Source organism: Ursus maritimus, assembly GCF_017311325.1.
Source record: "Ursus maritimus isolate PB19 chromosome X unlocalized genomic scaffold, ASM1731132v1 scaffold_X1, whole genome shotgun sequence".
NCBI lineage: Eukaryota > Metazoa > Chordata > Mammalia > Carnivora > Ursidae > Ursus > Ursus maritimus.
The window spans coordinates 116142293-116161037 of record NW_024423319.1 but is presented as its reverse complement, the minus strand read 5'-3'; the positions used below and the strand labels follow the sequence as shown (position 1 = coordinate 116161037).

Genomic DNA, 18745 nt, shown 5'->3' with positions numbered 1-18745 from the left:
CGCCTTTCAACGGTCGCCTCTGACGCTCGAGAGCGCGCCTTTCAACGGTCGCCTCCGTCGCTCGAGAGCGCGCCTTTCAACGGTCATCTCCCAAGCTCGAGAGCGCGCCTCGCAATGGCTGCCCCTGATGCCCGAGAGCGCGCTCTGCGGCGGTGGCCGCCCTCGTTTTGCGCGTTCTCGGCCCGCCTCGCGCCCGGGTAAAGAGCCCACACTGCCCAGGCAGCCCTGAGAAGGCAGGGCCCCGCGCGCCGGCAGCCCGGAAGGGGCGGGGCTGTGAATATGTTTCATAGTCGTAAATTCTGTATAGCCTTCTTACCCAGTACTAAAGATACAAATGCTTCAAGCTCTGAATTCTCCTGCGCTATCTCTTGTTCCTGTTCACTAATCTAATTTTCTTTTTTTAAAGAATATTTACTTACTTAATCTCTACCCCCAACGTGGGGCTTGAACTCACAACCCCAAGATCAAGAGTCGCATGCTCCACTGACTGAGCCAGCCAGGCAACCACAAATCCAGTTTTCTGAGGACATTAATGCATGGTAAGGACTGTAAAATAACTGATATGAGGAGGGGCACCTGGCTGGCTCAGTGGGAAGGGCATGCCACTCTTAACCTCGGGGTGGGTTTGAGCCCCACGTTGGGGGTAGAGATTACTTAAATAAAACTTCAAAAAATAAAATAAAATAAAATAATTGATATGAGGGTGTGACCCTCCTAGGGACTACTTTTAATTCAAAAGTAAGATACCTTAACCCAAATGATTCTCAAAATGGTATATTTGTAAGGTTTTCAGATTTAACAAATAAAAATACAAAAGATGCTCTGTTAAATTTCCTTCTGCATAATCCACTGGGAAATGAAATACTTGGTTAATTTATTTCTTAGCTGGCTCCTGCACATATGTGCTTCCCTTATTTAAGTTTATAAATGGTCCCATGGGTTTCAGCAAAAGAACCAGTATGAGCAAGAATGGGCTGGTAGACTGCGTGGCCAGCTGAGCTATGCAGAGGGCTACTTATAACATTAGGGCTGAATGTGGGGGTGTGTGTGTGCATGTAAAGAGACAAAGAGAGTGAGCACCATGCTAAAGATAGATTGCTGTGTTGGCATTTTACAATATAAAACTTACATTAGAACCTTTGAGTGAAGATTAATTACAACATGAGCCAAAGTCAATTCTGAAGGCGAGAAATGACCCCGTGTTCGAGACAAGTTATGTAGCAGGTTGTTGAGCGTTTGCTCTGGCTTGAGCAGAGAGGTGCATAAATACCACTGAGAGATGATTCTACTCAGCAACACGCTTGGTTTTCCTCCTAATGCACTTTTTGGCGACTCTGATTTGCAGCCTCCTGGAATGTTGCCAGCCATCTCCAGGGGTGTTAAGAAATATCCAAACCAAAATTAAAATGAATTCGCTTTCATTTAAAATGCAATTATATATGTATATAACACTTTTAGGAGCAGTGGGATTGGGTGTTAGAAAACCAGACCAAGCAATGGAGTAGCAATTACAAAGTTGGGAAAAAAAACAAAACAAAACACAAAACATGCTAACAACTTGCTAATGGATGGGACACTGCTCGGGGAAGAGCTAGAAACCAGGAATAAAAACCAGCCTCTCCATTTAGTTTTAATCAAACTCCTGAGAATGCATCACTATTCCTGTTTGAAATGCCATCTGCAGAATGACTTGCCCTGGTGTTCTCTGATTTTGATTATTTGCTTGTGATTCACTCATTCATTCTTCCTTTGTGTGCTCTGTGCTAAACACTAGGCTTAATAACACATAGGATGGGTTTGAATGGGTTCTTCTAACATCCCCATAGTGCCATTCCACCTACAAACACTGTCCTCCCCTCCACTGGAAGCTGGGCAGAGGGTGCAGCGTTGGAGTGTGGAATGTAGTGAGCTCATCAGATGGTGACCGTTGAGAGCCCAAATGTGCTTGGTGCTACACATCCCGTTGGGGAAGATAAGGATGGTAATGGCTTTGAGAATGAAATAATATGTTCTGACTTGAAGGACAAATTAGGGTAAAGCAAGGAGAAATGAGAGGATGAAATGTTCTCTCCTTTTACAGACTAAATTTAATTGTAGTTAATAGCAGCTGACTTTCCCCATGCCTTTGCTGTGCGAAGAGAGGCCTTCCACCAAAATAGGGGCCAGGGTAACTGAAGGTTTTAGGTAATCTGGTTTTTGATTGACCATCAGAAAACTAAACTTTGTTTTTATTTAAAAAAATTTTTAATTGAGCAAAAACGTTTCCTTTATATAAACTATTAATAGATGCTAAATACAAAATGGATTTTAAAATGAAATCATAGGTTTATAGTTGTAATCATAAAGATAAGCACACAAATCAGAAGCTGTACAACAGGGGCTCCTGGGTGGCTCAGTCCGTTAAGTGTCTGACTCTTGATTTCCACCCAGGTCATGATCTCGGGGTCATGAGATCAAGCCCTGCGTCAGGCTCCAGGCTCATCATGGAGTCTGCTGGAGGTTCTCTCTTTCCCTCTGCCTCTCCCCTCTCTCTCTAAAAGAAATAAATAAAATCTTAAAAAAATTGTACAATATTGGGTGCCTGGGTGGCTCAGTTAAGCGTCTGCCTCCAGCTCAGGTCATGATCCCAGGGTCCTGGGATTGAGCCCCGCATGGGGCTCCCTGCTCAGTGTGGAGTCTGCTTCTCCCTCTTCCTCTATGCCTCCTCCCTGCTCTTGTGCTCGCTTGCTCTCTTTCTCTCTCTCACAAATAAATATTAAAAAAAAAAAAAAAACCTGGGGTGCCTGGGTGGCTCAGTCGGTTAAGTGTCTACCTTTTGCTTGGGGTCCTGGGATGGAGCCCCTCATTGGACTCCCTGCTCAGCGGGGGTCTGCTTCTCCCTCTCCTGTGTTTTCTCTCTCTCAAGTAAACAAATAAAATCTTTTTTTTTTCTGAAAGCATACAACCTTAACAGCAAATCCAAATACAAGCGAAGATAATCCTTTGAATTCTATGTTTCATCGAGCATCAAAAACCACCAATCTTTTAGTCCTTAAAAGTACATTATTCTGCATCCACATTCTCTGCATGTGATTGGATTCCTGGATTTTATTTTATTTCTCGTGTGACATTCTCCGCACCTATATTATTGGCTGCTGGCTTTGGGGGTTGAATATCCTTACGGGTGTCCATTGATAGCCTCTTCAAATCCTAACCAGCCAAATCCCTACCCATGTAGCGGGGAGAAACTTCTCACTCTGGGCTTCTAAACAGATTCTGACTCTAGCTCTCTAAGACATTTTTTTAGATATTAAAATTCATGCTTTCTCTATACCAGAAAAAAGGGAAAAATTTTTGGCATGCATAACTAATGAGGTAATTAGTACTATTAAGCTGCATTAGAAGATTAAACCATCAGTAATTATGAAAGTAAGTATAAAGTAAAGGACAGTCTTTAGATTTCAGTGACATATTTTATATCTGGTATTCAGTATTGTACTTTTTATCCAGTATTGTATTTTATCTAGAGGCATTACTGAACACATATATTTGTAAATCAGATTAGAGTCATAGAAGGACCATGGCTCTTTGTCAGAAATAGACAAACAAGAGGAAAAACTATGGCATCAGTAAGTGCTACAAACTATGGCACTAAGAGTAGATGTGTGCATATTTTTTAAAAAATTATTTAAATTACTCAGTGAAGATATTTTTTGAATGTGGTTCAAGTCTGAAGAATGACACAACACACAACCATGTACCCGCAACTCATGTCCATATACTTATATAACCCTACTACAAAATGATATAGTGAAGTTTAAAAAAAATCAGAAGCAAGTAGAAATGAAAGAAATAGTTCAAAAGTAATTTTTCCATCTGAAAATTAGGCACCCAAAAAACCCCCCTTCACGGATATATCTTCTGTATTTTTCTATAAAAAATTACAATGGGAGTGCCTGGGTGGCTCAGTCGGTTAAGTGTCTGTTCTGCTCAGGTCATGATCTCAGGGTCCTGGGATCAAGTCCCGTGTCGGGCTCCCTGCTCAGTGGGGAGTCTGTTTCTCTCCCTCTCCCTCTTCCTCTGCTCTTCCTCCCTCTCTCTCAAATAAATAATTTTAAAAAATTACAATGAGAGATTTGCAATGAAAAAATTATTTCATTGGAATTGTTATTTTATATATGTATATATAATTTGTATATTATATAATTTACATATTATTTGAAATAATTTGTATATTATTTGAAATAATTTCATTGGAATAGTGCTTTAAATTTAAATCATGAATCCTGGGGTACCTGGCGGGCTGAGGTGGGGCATGGGACTCTTGGTCTTGGTTGTAGGTTTGAGTCCCACGTTGGGTGTAGAGATTACTTAAAAATAAAATCTTTAAAAAAAATCATGAATCCTAAGCATATATATATATATATATATATATACATATATATATTTTTTAAATATTTTTTAAATATTTATTTATTTATTTTTATTTTAGAGAGAGAGAGCTGCATGAGCGTGTGAGTGGGGAGGAGCAGAGGGAGAGAATCTCAAGTGGACTTTCCACAGAGTGTGGAGCCCTGACCCAGGGCTTGATCTCATGACCCTGAGATCATGAACTGAGCCAAGATCAGACCTGAGCCAAAATTAAGAGTCAGACACTTAACTGACTGAGCCACCCAGGCACCCCAGAGCAAATAGTTTTTAAGAAATGAGAAAAAGGAAAAGAAAGGAGAAGAAGCATTTCCAGTCATCTTCTTGGGCACTTTTTGAAGATTATTTTTTCCCGAAACGTGTTTGAGGCACTGCCGTTGTCTTGTGGATGTGTTTTTCTGTAAATGATTGGAATGTTTGACACACTGAAATCCACGTTTTTGCAGAACTTTTGGTTCTTACTGACTGGTAGTGCTGGAGCCTGAAATAACTCCCAAATTAAATATGTCCCAATCTGATCAGAAAGAATGCTTGACAATGAGCTCAGATATATACGTTAGAAATCTGAAGACCAATACCTTGTCATGGTCATGGCTTAGGAAATTTCATCCGTTTCTGTAAGTCTGGGGGTCCTAGCTTGTTGCAGTGTTGATGGATATCTGTTTCTCTTGGATATTAGAACAAGAATTGATCTATACCATTTGATTTCAGCTCGGAATTATTTTGCCCCCAGACCACACTTAGCCATTCCTGGAGACCTTTTGAGTTGTCACAACTGGCACAAGGGTATTGCTCCTGGCGTCTAGAAAGTAAAGGCCAGGGCTGCTACCACACACCCTACAATACACAGGGCAGCCCCACAACAAAGAATTACCTGGCCCCGAATGTGAACAGTGCCGAGGCTGACAAATCTCGATCTACACAAAAGAACAACAAGGGTTTATTTCCTAAAATGAATGTATATGTGGACATTTTATAGGCATTTTTTCTTCTAATAATAATAGACTGTTTGATAGAATAAAGTTATTTTTAGAAGTTTGTCTTTACATCTAAGAAATGTATTTTTGCATCATTTTTTCAACGTATAGATCAAAGTTTTCTAGCATATGTTCTGTTTTTCGTATTTGCTTTGCAGCTGTGTCAGAAAATAGATGATGCGGTGTGTTCAGACATGCTCCATTCATCCTGATCATAAATGAAATGTCTGCCAGAAAAGGATCATTTCATGCCGTATTTGATTTTGGCAATCAGTCTTGCTCTGTTTTAGGAGTGCTCTTAGCATTTGTACAAATATCTTCCTTATTTATGGGGAAGGAGATTTATGAAGACATTGCCAATTAAAATCTATTTCAGTTCTTGGTGCCAATATATTTTATGTACTTTTTGTATTATGTGAATTTCATACTTGATAAATTCCAAAAGAGAGGCTACATTTAGGTATTAACCTTGAGGATTTCTGGAAAATTTTCCATTAAAATATTTTCTACTACTGCTTTCTCCTTGATGTTTTTTACTTCCTCTGTTCTAGTTCTCAACAGTCCTCTTGGTTTTTGTTTATTTGTTTGTTTGTTTCTAAGAAGGCACCATGCTCAATGTGGGGCTTGAACTCATGACCCTGAGATTAAGAGTCACATGCTCTACTGACTGAGCTGGTCAGGCAACAGTCCTCTTGTTTGTTTGTTTTAATTGCCCTGAAATACTAACAATTATTTAATATCAGTTACACATTTAGTGTTCCAATTTTTTAATTGTTTCAAATACTTTTTCATAACTTGTTCATTTGAATGAGAATCCAAATAAGGTCTACCCATTATAGGTGATTGATATGCCTCTAAAGTTTCTTTTAATCTATTGGTTTCCCCATCTCTCTTTTTTTTTTTTTCCTATAATGTATTTTTTTAAGAAATTGGGTCATTTATCCTGTAGAATTTCTACTCGTTCTGGAGTTTGCTGGTTCAATTCCATGGCAGGGCTTAACAAGTTTCTTTATTCTTTGTATTTCCTGTAAAATGATAGTTGAATCAAGACATCATTTACTCTTAAAATTAAAATCAAGATGGAAAAACCAGTCTCCTGTTTTTCAGATGTCTTTTTGAAAGTGTATTTTTGCAAAGGGGCAAATTTCCAGAAACTGGAGAGACAAGAAAGTATATCATTATGTATTTCCTAATATTTATGGTCCTTAGAATTTTCTTCTGAAATACCAATGGTATGAGAGGTGGGGCAACTACTTTTTTAAATCTAGTCTTAATTTAAGGTTACCACTGGGAATCAGTACAACAGGAGCTGGCAAACTATAGCGAGGGCAGGGGCCCGTTTTTATAAATCAAGTTTTATTGGGTCACAGCCACAGGCAGGCATTATAGACTGCCTGTGGTTGCTTTTGCATAGCAACAGCAGGTCAAATAGCTGCCGCAGGGATAGAGTGGCCCACAAGGCTAAAATATGTACTATGGAGCCTTAGGAAAAAAAAAAAAAAAAAGCTTGCCAACCCTAGCAGTACAAGATTAGGCCTTTTATTTTTATTTTTTAAGTAGGCTCTATGCCCAATGTGGGGTTCAAACTCATGACCCTGAATTCAAGAGTCGCTGTGCTCCATTGACTGAGCCAGCCAGGGCCCCCAAGTTTAGCCCTTTAATTTAATTGTTTTGTATTGTATTGTATTTTTTATTTTATTTACTTTTGAAGATTTTATTTATTTATTTGACAGAGAGACAGTGAGAGTGGGAACACAAGGAGGGGGAGTGGGAGAGAGAGAAGCAGGCTTCCCACCGACACGGAGCCCGATGCGGGGCTTGATCCCAGGACCTGGGATCATGACCTGAGCTGAAGGTAGACACTTAACAACTGAGCCACTCAGACGATCCTATTTCATTTTATAAAGATTTTACTTATTTATTCTCAAGAGAGAGATAGAGTCCGAGCAGGGGGAAAGGCAGAGATGGAGAGGGAGAATCTCAAGCCGACTCCAGGCTAAGTGCAATGCCCTTGTGGGGCTTGATCCCAGAACCCTGAGATCATGACCTGAGCTGAAATCGAGTCAGACACTTAAAAAAGTCATCTGTAGTCTGCTATAAACTATGGATAAAATTTTTCCTTTCTTAGGTTAAGTGTTCTTTATTATCTGTCACAGTATATAACTGAAAAGTATGATCATTATTCGGCCATGATATATTTGCACTTCATCACCCTAAAGTTACTTTTATATCTTTTTACCTCTCAGATAGTAAACATTTACATATTTAAAAAATCAATATGAAGTCATTCACCTTTCCAAAAAAGAATTCCTCTTAAGAAAACTATGTGTGTGCCCTCAGATAATATAGTCTATAGCCTTTGGACTGACTATAAATATTTTTATTAATCTTTTCTGTCTACTTTTACTATCCTTAAATATTCCCTTTAACACGAGCTATGCAGTTATAGACTGTAAAATGAGGAATGTTAGAGGACTTAATTACAGTGTCTTCGGAGTTGTTTTTGGATGGTGGGATAATAATGCTTTTAGGAACAGGATTTTCCAAATTGCATGAAGTGGTCTCTTTTGTGGTTCTCTCTGCAGCAAAGAAACTGACTTACTTGTATGTCATTTTAACTGTATTATGTGCCATCCGTATATCATGTTAGGTCAGAATTGACACCATTGCCAAGAATGCAATTGTACCCTCTCTGTTTTAGACAAGTACCACTTCTGTTCTCAGGTATCTATTTAGAAATTGGTCACTGGTAGGATGTGTCTCAAAAACACTTGGGGGAGGTGTCCTATCGTATTATCCTTGACACATGTTAAAAAGGGGAAGGGGAAGAGGCAGGAGGCAAATAAAAAAAGCAACTACCTGCTTAAAAATTGTAAAAGGCTTTATCTTCAGGAAAATCTGGATGTCGAAGTTTGTCACAAGGATCCGGATGGGGACATGTGTGTTTCCCCAAGGAAAGCCTTTATTCCTTTGAAACAGCTTGTATGGTATCTATTCTTTTCATGATGGTCAAGATTCTGCAATTACTTATGTATTAGGGTATTCCAACAGGCTCTGAGACCTCCCATAAGAAAACCTATTTCTTTTTTTTTTTAAGGTATTATTTACCTATTTGAGAGAGAGCATGAGAGGGGAGAGGGTCAGAGGGAGAAACAGACTCCCTGCTAAGTGGGGAGCCTGATGTGGGACTCTGTCCTGGAACTCCGGGATCATGACCTGAGCCGAAGGCAGTCGCTTAACCAACTGAGCCACCCAGGCGCCCAAGAAAACCTATTTCTTACTCCTGTCATTTTCCAGTGGCGGGGCTGTGGGGTTGACAGAGAAGAGTCTCCACACAGTCTTACAGGGACCCCTGCCTAATCTTTCAGTCTGGCAGGGCCTACTACGGCCTCTGGGCTAAACACTGTTTTTACATTTTCCTGATGTTTAAATGGTTTAAAAATAACAAAAGAATAATATCTTGTGACACATGAAAATTTTATTTTAAAGATTTTATTTACTTATTTGAGAGAGAGAGAGACAGCATAAGCAGAGAAAGCTGCAGGTAGAGGGAGAAGCAGACTCCCCACTGAGCAGGGAGCCCAATGCGGGGCTCGATCCCTGGCCCCTGGGATCATGTCCTGAGCCAGTCAGATGCTTAGCTGACTGAGCCACCCAGGCACCCCATGACACATGAAAATTATACGCAACTCAAGTTTCTGTGCCCATCATCCATGCTTTGGTTGGGACATAGCCATGCTCATGTGTTTGCTTATGGTCTCTGACTGCTTTCATTCTATGACGGCAGGTTGAGTGTTTATGACTGATAGCATGTGGCCTGCAAAGTCTAAATATTTTCTGTCTGCTCTTGACAGAAAAAGTTTGGCAACTCTTGGTCTAAGGGCTTGATCATCTTCTGGGGTCTCATAGTATCCCCACTGGAGAGAGAAGAGAGAGTGAACCTGGTGGATCTTGCTGGAGGTTTCAGGGCAAGATAGCGCGTGGCTCTGCTTACACAACTGGCCACAACACAAATGTGTCCCCAGTCCCTGCAAGGGAGGTTGGTAAATGAGGTCTAGCAAAGTGCTGTGGAGGAGAGAACACAGATACTGGACAACAGTCAGTGTCTGCCATTTTATATGAAAAATGGTTTGTTTTTTTAAGACTCATTCTTTTTTTTTTTTTTTTAAGATTTTATTTATTTATTTGACAGAGATGGAGACAGCCAGCGGGAGAGGGAACACAAGCAGGGGGAGTGGGAGAGGAAGAAGCAGGCTCCCAGCGGAGGAGCCTGATGTGGGGCTCGATCCCAGAACACTGGGATCATGCCCTGAGCTGAAGGCAGTCGCTTAACGACTGAGCCACCCGGGCGCCCCCTGTAGACTCATTCTTGAACCCTGGCCTCAACTCTGACTTCACCTGATTTTAAGTTTTTATAGATGCTTGAGCGCTTTCATTTCCCCTCTCCACGCTGTCATTATTTCCTCAATGCACATAGTCACAAAATGAAAGACAGATTGTTTGTTTTTTGTTTTTAGATTTTTTTCTTTTTCTTCTTCTTCTTCTTCTTCTTCTTCTTCTTCTTTAGATCAAGATGAGCAGTGTGATGAAAACAGCAGGGGTGTCCAATAATTGAGTTGGGTTTGACAGGCTCATTTGTGTATTTACTGAACTAGTCATGCAATAAGTGTTTGAAATATCGATCAAAGCAATGTTTTATTTTTCTGGATCCTGTCGTCTTTCTTTTTGGTCTGATTGCACCTGCTGATGTTTGTGAATTATTGTCAAATGGGCACCTTCCCAAAGGGTAATGTTTCATTGGAGTATAAATTTCATGTCAGAGTAGAAGGTCCTATAAATTCAAAGACTGTGATCAGCCAGATTTTTCTTTTAAGACAGAAGAAAGAGACAACACGAGTACAGCAATCAGAGTTTTATATTTCTAAAGGGAGAACTTTCATAATAAAAACCCAAGAGGATACTTAATTTTGAGGGGTTCCTGGGAATTTTCTGACATTAGAAATAACTTATAAAAAGCTGGCCACAGGATTACAATGATTGATCAGTTACACCAAAGGTGGTATACAAAATTGGTGTTTAACTTATTATATTCCGGAGATTTATCTGTTTTGGATTCAAATTGGAAAAGGATTGGCTCAGACCTTGTGCTAGTGGGTCACTGTTGTGCGGTCAGCATCGGGTCTGTGAGAGTTCTTGAAGGGCTTTCAAATAATCACAGCTGCGTGGGGGGGGGTGTGCGGAGGTGTGTGTGGACTAGCAACTGCGTATTGCCTCACTACAGACCTTTGGGCATGTCCATTACTTTTTGAAATCTTGTGAGTAATTTGCACAAATCTCAATTTGGGCCAGCCACCACATTTTAAGTGCTCCGTTGCCACGTGTGGCTGGTGACTCCAGTCTTGGGCAGTTCTAGAGGGCCCACTCTGGTTCTTCTCTAGGTGCTCCTCTTTCCATGCTTCAGGGAATGTGCAAGTCCAGGGGGATGTGTCCTCCTCAGCCCATACCCTCCTGCCTCCTACATCAGGCAGCAGCAGATGGTGGCCTCTGGCCCACAGCCTGTATTTATAAATAAAAGTTTTCTGGCGAACACAGCCAGTCATTCACTCATATGTTATCTGCGACAGTTTGCGTTCGATGCAGAGTTCAGTAAGTGTGGCAGAGAGAGAATGGCCTGTAAAGCCTAAAGTATTGGCTCAAAAAATAGGCTCTTTACAGGACAAATTGACCAGCTTCTGTTTTAGGCCGTGTTTTGGATATCTGGGACCTTGGAATTCCTTGCCCCAACAGTCCTGAGCCTGCTTCCGGGCTCCAAAGGGTAGGGCCCCACCAAGAAATGGTCAGATGTGGCTGACGGCAAAGAGAAGGACGGAGATGAGGTGTGTGGGCTCAAGTGTGAGCCTGAGCATGAGTGGGGAAGAGAGATGGGATGCGGCCCCTGTGAGTCTGAGCTGTCTCCCTGACATCGCGGTGTGGGGTAGGGCTCTGAGGGGTCTGCAAGTTATAAATTTGGAACTGCCTTGCACGATGTTATCAAAGGACATTTGTCAAATTAGGAGGATAAAACACGTACTTGATTTAACAGATTATTAGCTCAGTTTGGAACTTTTACATCCGCAGAGGTGTAGTGTGGAGGGCTCCATTCCTGTTCTTGCCCAGACTGGTGAACGTTGAGGACGAGCCAGCACAGAATAGGGCTAGAGGCACTTGTGTGCATTGGGAGGTGGTTCCTGGCTGAACCACCCTTTAATCTGACCCTGCCTGCCTTTTAATGTAGCCATGCCCCGAGATAATAAAGCAGGGAAACAGTGGGTTGGGATTCTTCCCTCACTAAGGAACTGTGTCTGTGACCTGCCCTGAGGTTCATTAGCACATAAATTTCTTGTCAAGGGGGAGGGGAACCCAAGGGTCGAGAAGTGCCAGTAGGTCTTTTGTTAACTGCCAAATATTTAGTACGTCTTCCCTCTGAGCAGTAGTAATTGATACGGCCCACTCAGTCTCTCTTTCCAGTCTTGTCTCCTTGCTCACACACCGATCTTTCCTTTCCCCGGGTTCTCGGCTCCATTCCATAGAGTATGTCCAGATACGGTCACCATGGTGGATTGCTACGGAGTTGCCTGGACAGAAATGCAGTTGCTGTACCTTCTGATCCAGCCAGAGATGCCATTATTGTTCTTTTCCCCTTGGGCCTTGCAAACAGATGTTTTGACAGCTCACGATTGCTGCTTGTGATTCATTTCCTTGGAATTACTGAACCCTGGACCCCACAGGGGTACCGAAAAGAAGGCTTCACAGTCTGATTCCTGCTCTGTTAAAAGAGAAGTCTTGTTCACATTGCATCAAAATGAGGTGACCCGTCCTCCTTTTTCTAAAAGCTGACTCTGCATTCACTTGACTAAAACGAAGAGTTTCAATCCCCCACCATCTTTGGATCTGTAAAGGTTACATTTCTCTGCCTCTTAGCAGACAAAACACTAAGGCGGTAGAAAAATACTTGCAGGATTATTCAGCTCATAGCATCATTTCTTCACCAATGGTCCGGGGTACAGTGACCTGCTACAGAGCCGCTGTGAAGGCCAAGGTGAGCCCGTTATTTTCCCCGGGCTTTTTGGTGTTCACTTCCTTTTAAATTGGAGGAAGACTGGCTATGAGGTTATTTTTAAGGATGTATTTTTCACATTGTCTGATAAGGCTGCTAAACCACTTAGCATCATTGGAAAAAGCCGTATTTTTCTTTGCATGATTCTTATGATTTCTGTTCTTTTTTTTCCTACTCATAAGAAATAGTGCAGACAAAAGGAGATGCATATTGCATGAGATTCCTGAGTCACTTTAGTATTTTTTTTTCTGAGCACATTTTAGTATAATCTTTCCTGGACACCTTAAAATTAAGGTCTCACTTTGCATTAATGTGATGGCCACAGAGTACCATTACATCTGCCAACAGATGGGGTTCGTATAATTTTGAAAGGAGGAGATGAAAAATTGAGAAACCAGATTTCTATCACCCTAAGTCTGTGATTTAAAACTAGAAGTGTTGGCAACTCATACGTCTAGGAGAAAAGTTTTTGGTCTAAAAGACCAGCAGTTGATGCCAACTGGACTCTTAAGGGGATTTGCAGAGGAGGTGAAATTTGATTTTTCCTGCCTCACTCTTTCTTTCCCCACTTTCTTATCTCTAGAGCAGGGATTTTCAACCTCAGCACTGGTGACATTGAGGACAGGATTGCTCTTTGTTGTGGCGGCTCTCCTGTGTACGGTAGGCTGTTCAGCAGCGCCCCTGGCTTCTACCTACTAGATGTCAGTAGGAGCCTCTCCGAGTTAATGACAACCAAAAATGTCTCCAGACCTTGTTAGATGTTCCCTGGGGAGGAGGAGCAAAATCCTTCCTGATTGAGAACTTCTCCCCCGATGGCTTCTAGTCACCCAGGTACTTCTTGCTACCTTCTGGAGTTCTGACCTCATCACACTAGTGACCCATCCACCAGTGCCCTCCTATGGAATACCCATGCTCCAAAATTCCTTTCTCTTTCTCCTCTAAGCCATGACCCACACAGAAAAGGGTGTGATTTGTCACCTGTTTAAAGTGGTTCACACTATTCCATGAATGTGTCGTGGGCTGAACTCAGACCAACATAGTGCATTTTATTTTACTTTTTTAAAGATTTTACTTATTTATTCAAGAGATAGCAACAGAGATCACGAGAGATTACGAGAGAGAGCACAAGCTGGGAGGAGAGGGAGATGCAGGCTCCCTGCTGAGCAAGGAGCCTGATGTGGGGCTCAATCCCAGGACTCTGGGATCATGATCTGAGCTGACTGAGCCACCCACGTGCCCCTACTGCATTTTTAAAACGATTTACTTATTTATTCAAGAGAGCATGGGGCGCCTGGGTGGCACAGCGGTTAGGTGTCTGCCTTCGGCTCAGGGCGTGATCCTGGCGTTATGGGATCGAGCCCCACATCAGGCTCCTCTGCTGTGAGCCTGCTTCTTCCTCTCCCACTCCCCCTGCTTGTGTTCCCTCTCTCGCTGGCTGTCTCTATCTCTGTCAAATAAATAAATAACATCTTTAAAAAAAAAAAAAAAAAGAGAGAGCAAGATAGCAAGAGTGCAAGTGGGGGGAGGGGCAGAGGGAGAGACTCTCAATCAGAACCCCGCCCCTGCCAGCCTGAAGCCCGCCCTGGGGCTAGAGATCACTCAGGAGATCATGACCTGAGCTGAAATTACGAGCCAGAGGCCCAACTGACTGAGCCCACAGGCACCCCTCAACATACTGCATTTTAGAAGAGGAGCTTATTAAATGAAATGTCTGATCAGTAAAAAAACGAGACCATTTATAACGTTACTATTTGTCGCTTAGTCTTTTTTTGAAACTTACACGAATTTTCTCCAATAGGTAAGGTTATGGAAGAGGAAATTGAGACATCAGGGAGATTATGTAACTTGAACAAGATCACACAGCTTGCTATAAGCAAACAGGAATGTCATTCTGGTTTCTTGGATTGTAGCCTGGTGTACAAGGTATTGTGAAATGTCAAGAGAGTCCTTCAAGTTGCTCCCCAGCTGCCCCAAGTGATCACTAATACTCCTCCTTCTCTACCTCCCACCAGGCACAGAAAGACATCGTCTTTTGTATCATGTATTGTTCTGCAAGTCACAAAAACAGTGAAATTCTAAGAAGCTGAGATGTGTCAATTTCAGCTTTATTGCAGTTCGGTGGTGGTAATACAAAGTCTAATCATTCCAGCTGCTGACACTCAGTAATTTTCGTTCTAAGCATCTCTCCTGTTTCAAGCTTCACATACTGCAAACAAAAGCACGAACAGGCTCTTCATGCTCCTCTTATAGGAGATCATGACATATTCACCATCAGATATGCTCTTGCCACAGCACTTTTCACAAGCGCTACTGTGAAGTGAGTCCTTTTAGAGTCCAGTTGACTAACCTGGTAACTGATTTCTTGGTTTGTGAGGGAAATGTGAATGGATTCTGTTAACCTATTAGCCACCTTCCAAAATCTGGGAGAAGTTGTTAAGGGTCATGTCTATTTTCCGTTTAATAGCTGTGAAATTACTATTAAAAATTTACTCTTTTTATATAATTAGACTGTAGCAAATTTGGAAACATTGTAAAACAACAAATAATAGAGCAGATTATGCATAATTCCACTGCTCAGTCATAATCATGGGTGACATTTTGGTGTCTGTCCTCTTAGTCTTTTTTTTTTAAGTCATGTGCATATATTAAGAAAACAAACACTTTGCAATCATAGTGGTCATAGTATGTTCATGCATACAACATATAGGTATTTTCTGGGATCCTTATGTTTTTGATTTTGATGACGGCATGTGCTCTGTTTTATGTCACATCACATGATGCTCTAGGTCTTTGAATATATTCTTCTGCTCAAAATTTTGAACATAATAGGGGCGCCTGGGTGGCGCAGTCGTTAAGCGTCTGCCTTTGGCTCAGGGCGTGATCCCGGCGTTCTGGGATCGAGCCCCACATCAGGCTCCTCCGCTGGGAGCCTGCTTCTTCCTCTCCCGCTCCCCCTGCTTGTGTTCCCTCTCTCACTGGCTGTCTCTGTCAAATAAATAAATAAATAAAATTTTTTGAACATAATAGACATGAACGGCATAAAAGGCATTTCGAAGGGCATAGTGTAGGTCCCTTGCGGTGTTAAGTTTTGTCAGGAAAATATGGGGAAGGTAGAGGGAAGCATGGGTACCTGGATTTTGGTTTTTGTGAAAGGCACAGGTCCAACAAAGTCCCATAGAGAAAAGATGGTGGTAACTTCACCAGTCCTATTTAGTAAGGCAGCAGAGCTTGACTGGGGAAGTGTGGCAAGGGTTGGCTGACAGTTAATAGGAGGAAGGATAACCCAAAAAAGATGAGCTCCTGTTTCCTGGGGCCATTGCTGGGCACTGGTGCCTTGGAGCAGCAGCTGGATGGAGAGGGGAGGGAAAGAGCGATTTGCTTCCTATTTAATGATGCTTTTTGGGGCCAGAAGCTTCACCCCAACACACATTTACTGGCGATTTTCTTTGTTTGGTGGACCTCCAGGGAAACTGGGATGCATTTGAAAGTGTCTGCTTCATAACTGGAATTGTATTGAGAGAGAAAGAGCATTTGGGCAGTTTTTACAGAGACTTAAGACATCCCAATCATTCCCTTAAAAACTTTCCTAAATTATCAGAAGACAAAAAAAGGTATTACTGAGTTATTTAATGGTGGTTAAAATGGGTGTGTTAATTTTAGGACCAAAAACCCCCACACTAGTCAAGTTGCATTTTGCAGGTCTGTCTATAATGAGAATCAATATGCTGATCCCCTTGTGTAATCAGTCTGCTCATTTTGTTAGGACTTAGTTTAGAAAATAATTTTTATTGGGCAGAGAACCCATATTTAAGCTTATTTTGTGTTGGTCTTATTTATTATCATATATATGAATTCTATCCTTCTGCTCAAGATTTTAAATATAGTAGGTACAAAAGGCGTAAAAGGATTTTTTTTCTTTCTTTTTTTGGTGTGCTAAAGGTCCCTGGTGATATTATTCTGGGAGGGAGGTTTGCTTAGTGACTTAATTTTCAGGAACACACTGTGATACCAACTGGAAGCTGTTTGTCCATGGAGCGAATTATAATTGGGCATTTACCCATGTCCTCTGCCATCCTGAAATGAGGTTTGAGAGTTGTTTTTCTTAACATTTTCGTTTGGCAATGATTATTTTCACAGCAAAATAGACTAATGTTATCACCAAACATATCTCAACTTCTGATGAGTGGGTTATAACATCTTAGGAACTCTTAAGGTACTTTTCTCGAGAATACCATATGTGAGTACTTCACTATAAAATCAGATTTCCAGGTTTGACCAGATGTTTCTTTGGCAGGATTCACTGCTGATGCACAGTGGAAAGGGAATATATCTTTGGGGAGACTGTGGGGCATATTATAAAATTAATTTCATAGAAGAAAGCATAATATATGGGGTGCCTGGGTGGCTCAGTTGGTTAAGCGTCTGCCTTCGGCTCAGGTCATGATCCCAGGGTCCTGGGATGGACCCCCCTGCATTGGGCTCCCTGCTCAGAGGGGAGGGAGCCTGCTTCTCCCTCTCCCGCTCCCCCTGCTTGTGCTCTCTGTCAAATAAATAAATAAAATCTTTTTTAAAAAGTTTAAAAAAAAAGCATAATATAGAAATCTCTTAAGTAGATAGTTTCTGTATGAGTCAAATTGAGTACCCTAGAGAAAGAAAATTAAGATTTCACTAAAGTATAGTGAAAATTAAAACTCGCTGAAATTAATTTAGGGTCCTTATGCTGTCAAAGTTTTACTTTGGCATAGAACTGCTATTAAAAAGAGAGATCAGTACTAAAAAAACACAAATACAAACTTTTGCTCCCCAATTTCTCAAGCAAATTGTCCTGCCAGTTCATCCACAGGCCAAAGTGCTTTTTGCCTTAATTTAAAAGAAAAGAAAAAATCTAGGGGCACCTGCGTGGCTCAGTCAGTTAAGCGTCCAACTCTTGATTTCAGCTCAGGTCTTGATCTCAGGGTCGCGAGTTCAGGCCCCACGTTGGGCTCCCCTTTGGGAGTGGAGCCTGCTTCAAAAAGAAAACAAAACATTAAGAACAATCTGAAGTAGCAGGGTTGGATGAAGCAGCGCCCCTTGCGTGAGCGTTGTGGAATTGCAGATGGAGAATCCAGAAAGTGTATGATCTAGTTCATGCTTCAGGTCAGATATCCCCACTTAGACCTCTGTTGGCCAAGAGCCCCTTAACCTTCCCCCTTCTGTTCTCTTGCTCCTGGAGAGTCCAGCTAGGCTCCAGGCCTACCCTCCCATTGTCTTCTGCTGGACACTAAAGCACCCAGCTACAATTTTGCTGTTCCCTTTTAAAACTGGCCTCACTGTGAGTGCTGACCGGCCATGAAAAGAATAACAATGCCAAACATTACTAATGGCATTTAAGATGGGGTAAGATTGCCTGATGTTCAGAAATGCCCTTTAATGAGTCACAGTCTCTGCCAGTTCCCTTGAAGACCTAGGAAACCCGACTGATGAAAGAGCAAGGAGCAGGTGTCATCCACAGGGAAGCTGGGAAAATGGTCCGTGGTTCCCCGTGGTTCCAGGTAGGACAGACAATGTCAGGGTCTGCCTGGTCCCTTCATAGGCTGTTCACTGTGTTTGTGCCCTCCTTTAACCCTTTCTTTCTTTCCTTCCTCCCTCCCCTCCCCCCCTTCCTTCCTTCCTTTCTTCCTCTCTCTCTCTCTTTCTATTTTAAAGTTTTTTTCAATGTACTCTGTACCCAATGTGGGGCTTAAACTCACAACCCTGAGATCAAGTCACAAGCTCCACCAGCTGAGCCAGCCAGGTGCCCCTCATTTAACCCTTCCTTGGTGCTTTTCTCTTGAGCCCTAGAGCCCGCTTTGAACCCACTTGGCTTGATTGAATAGAAAGCTGGGAGTACCGGGGAGTTCATGCCCCTCCCCCCCACCCTCCGCACAAACATGTAGCTCTTGATCAATGACTATTGGGGGCTGTAGCTCACACTCCAGAGGCCCCTGTGGGAATCAGGCTGAAGTTACTTGTGATAACCCAGGGAGGCTGTCCTGAGGGCTGTCCTTCTCGGCTTCCTGCCCTGCGCTGCTCCTTCTCCCTCCGCACCAGGTGTTCCTCGGGAGTACTGCCTGTATGGCCACTTGCACGCGAGCCCTGCTTTCGGTGTTTGCTCCTGGAGAACGTGGATTAAGATAGCCGGTTGGCACATATATTTGGGGCCTAAAAGAGAGCTAACAAGCCCTGACACCACCAACGCCAAGTTCATGTGGCTGTGCGGCTAATGGGTAAGAGCAGAAGCGATAGA

General features: G+C 42.2%; 1 protein-coding gene and 1 pseudogene across 1 annotated transcript in view; one reads left to right on the top strand and one right to left on the bottom strand.

Moving 5' to 3' along the window:
* The window catches only part of FRMPD4 (FERM and PDZ domain containing 4), a 551891-nt gene that overhangs the window by 92078 nt on the left and 441068 nt on the right, over nt 1-18745 (top strand). The window lies entirely within an intron of this gene.
* LOC103668099 lies at nt 2945-3171 on the bottom strand (annotated as a pseudogene).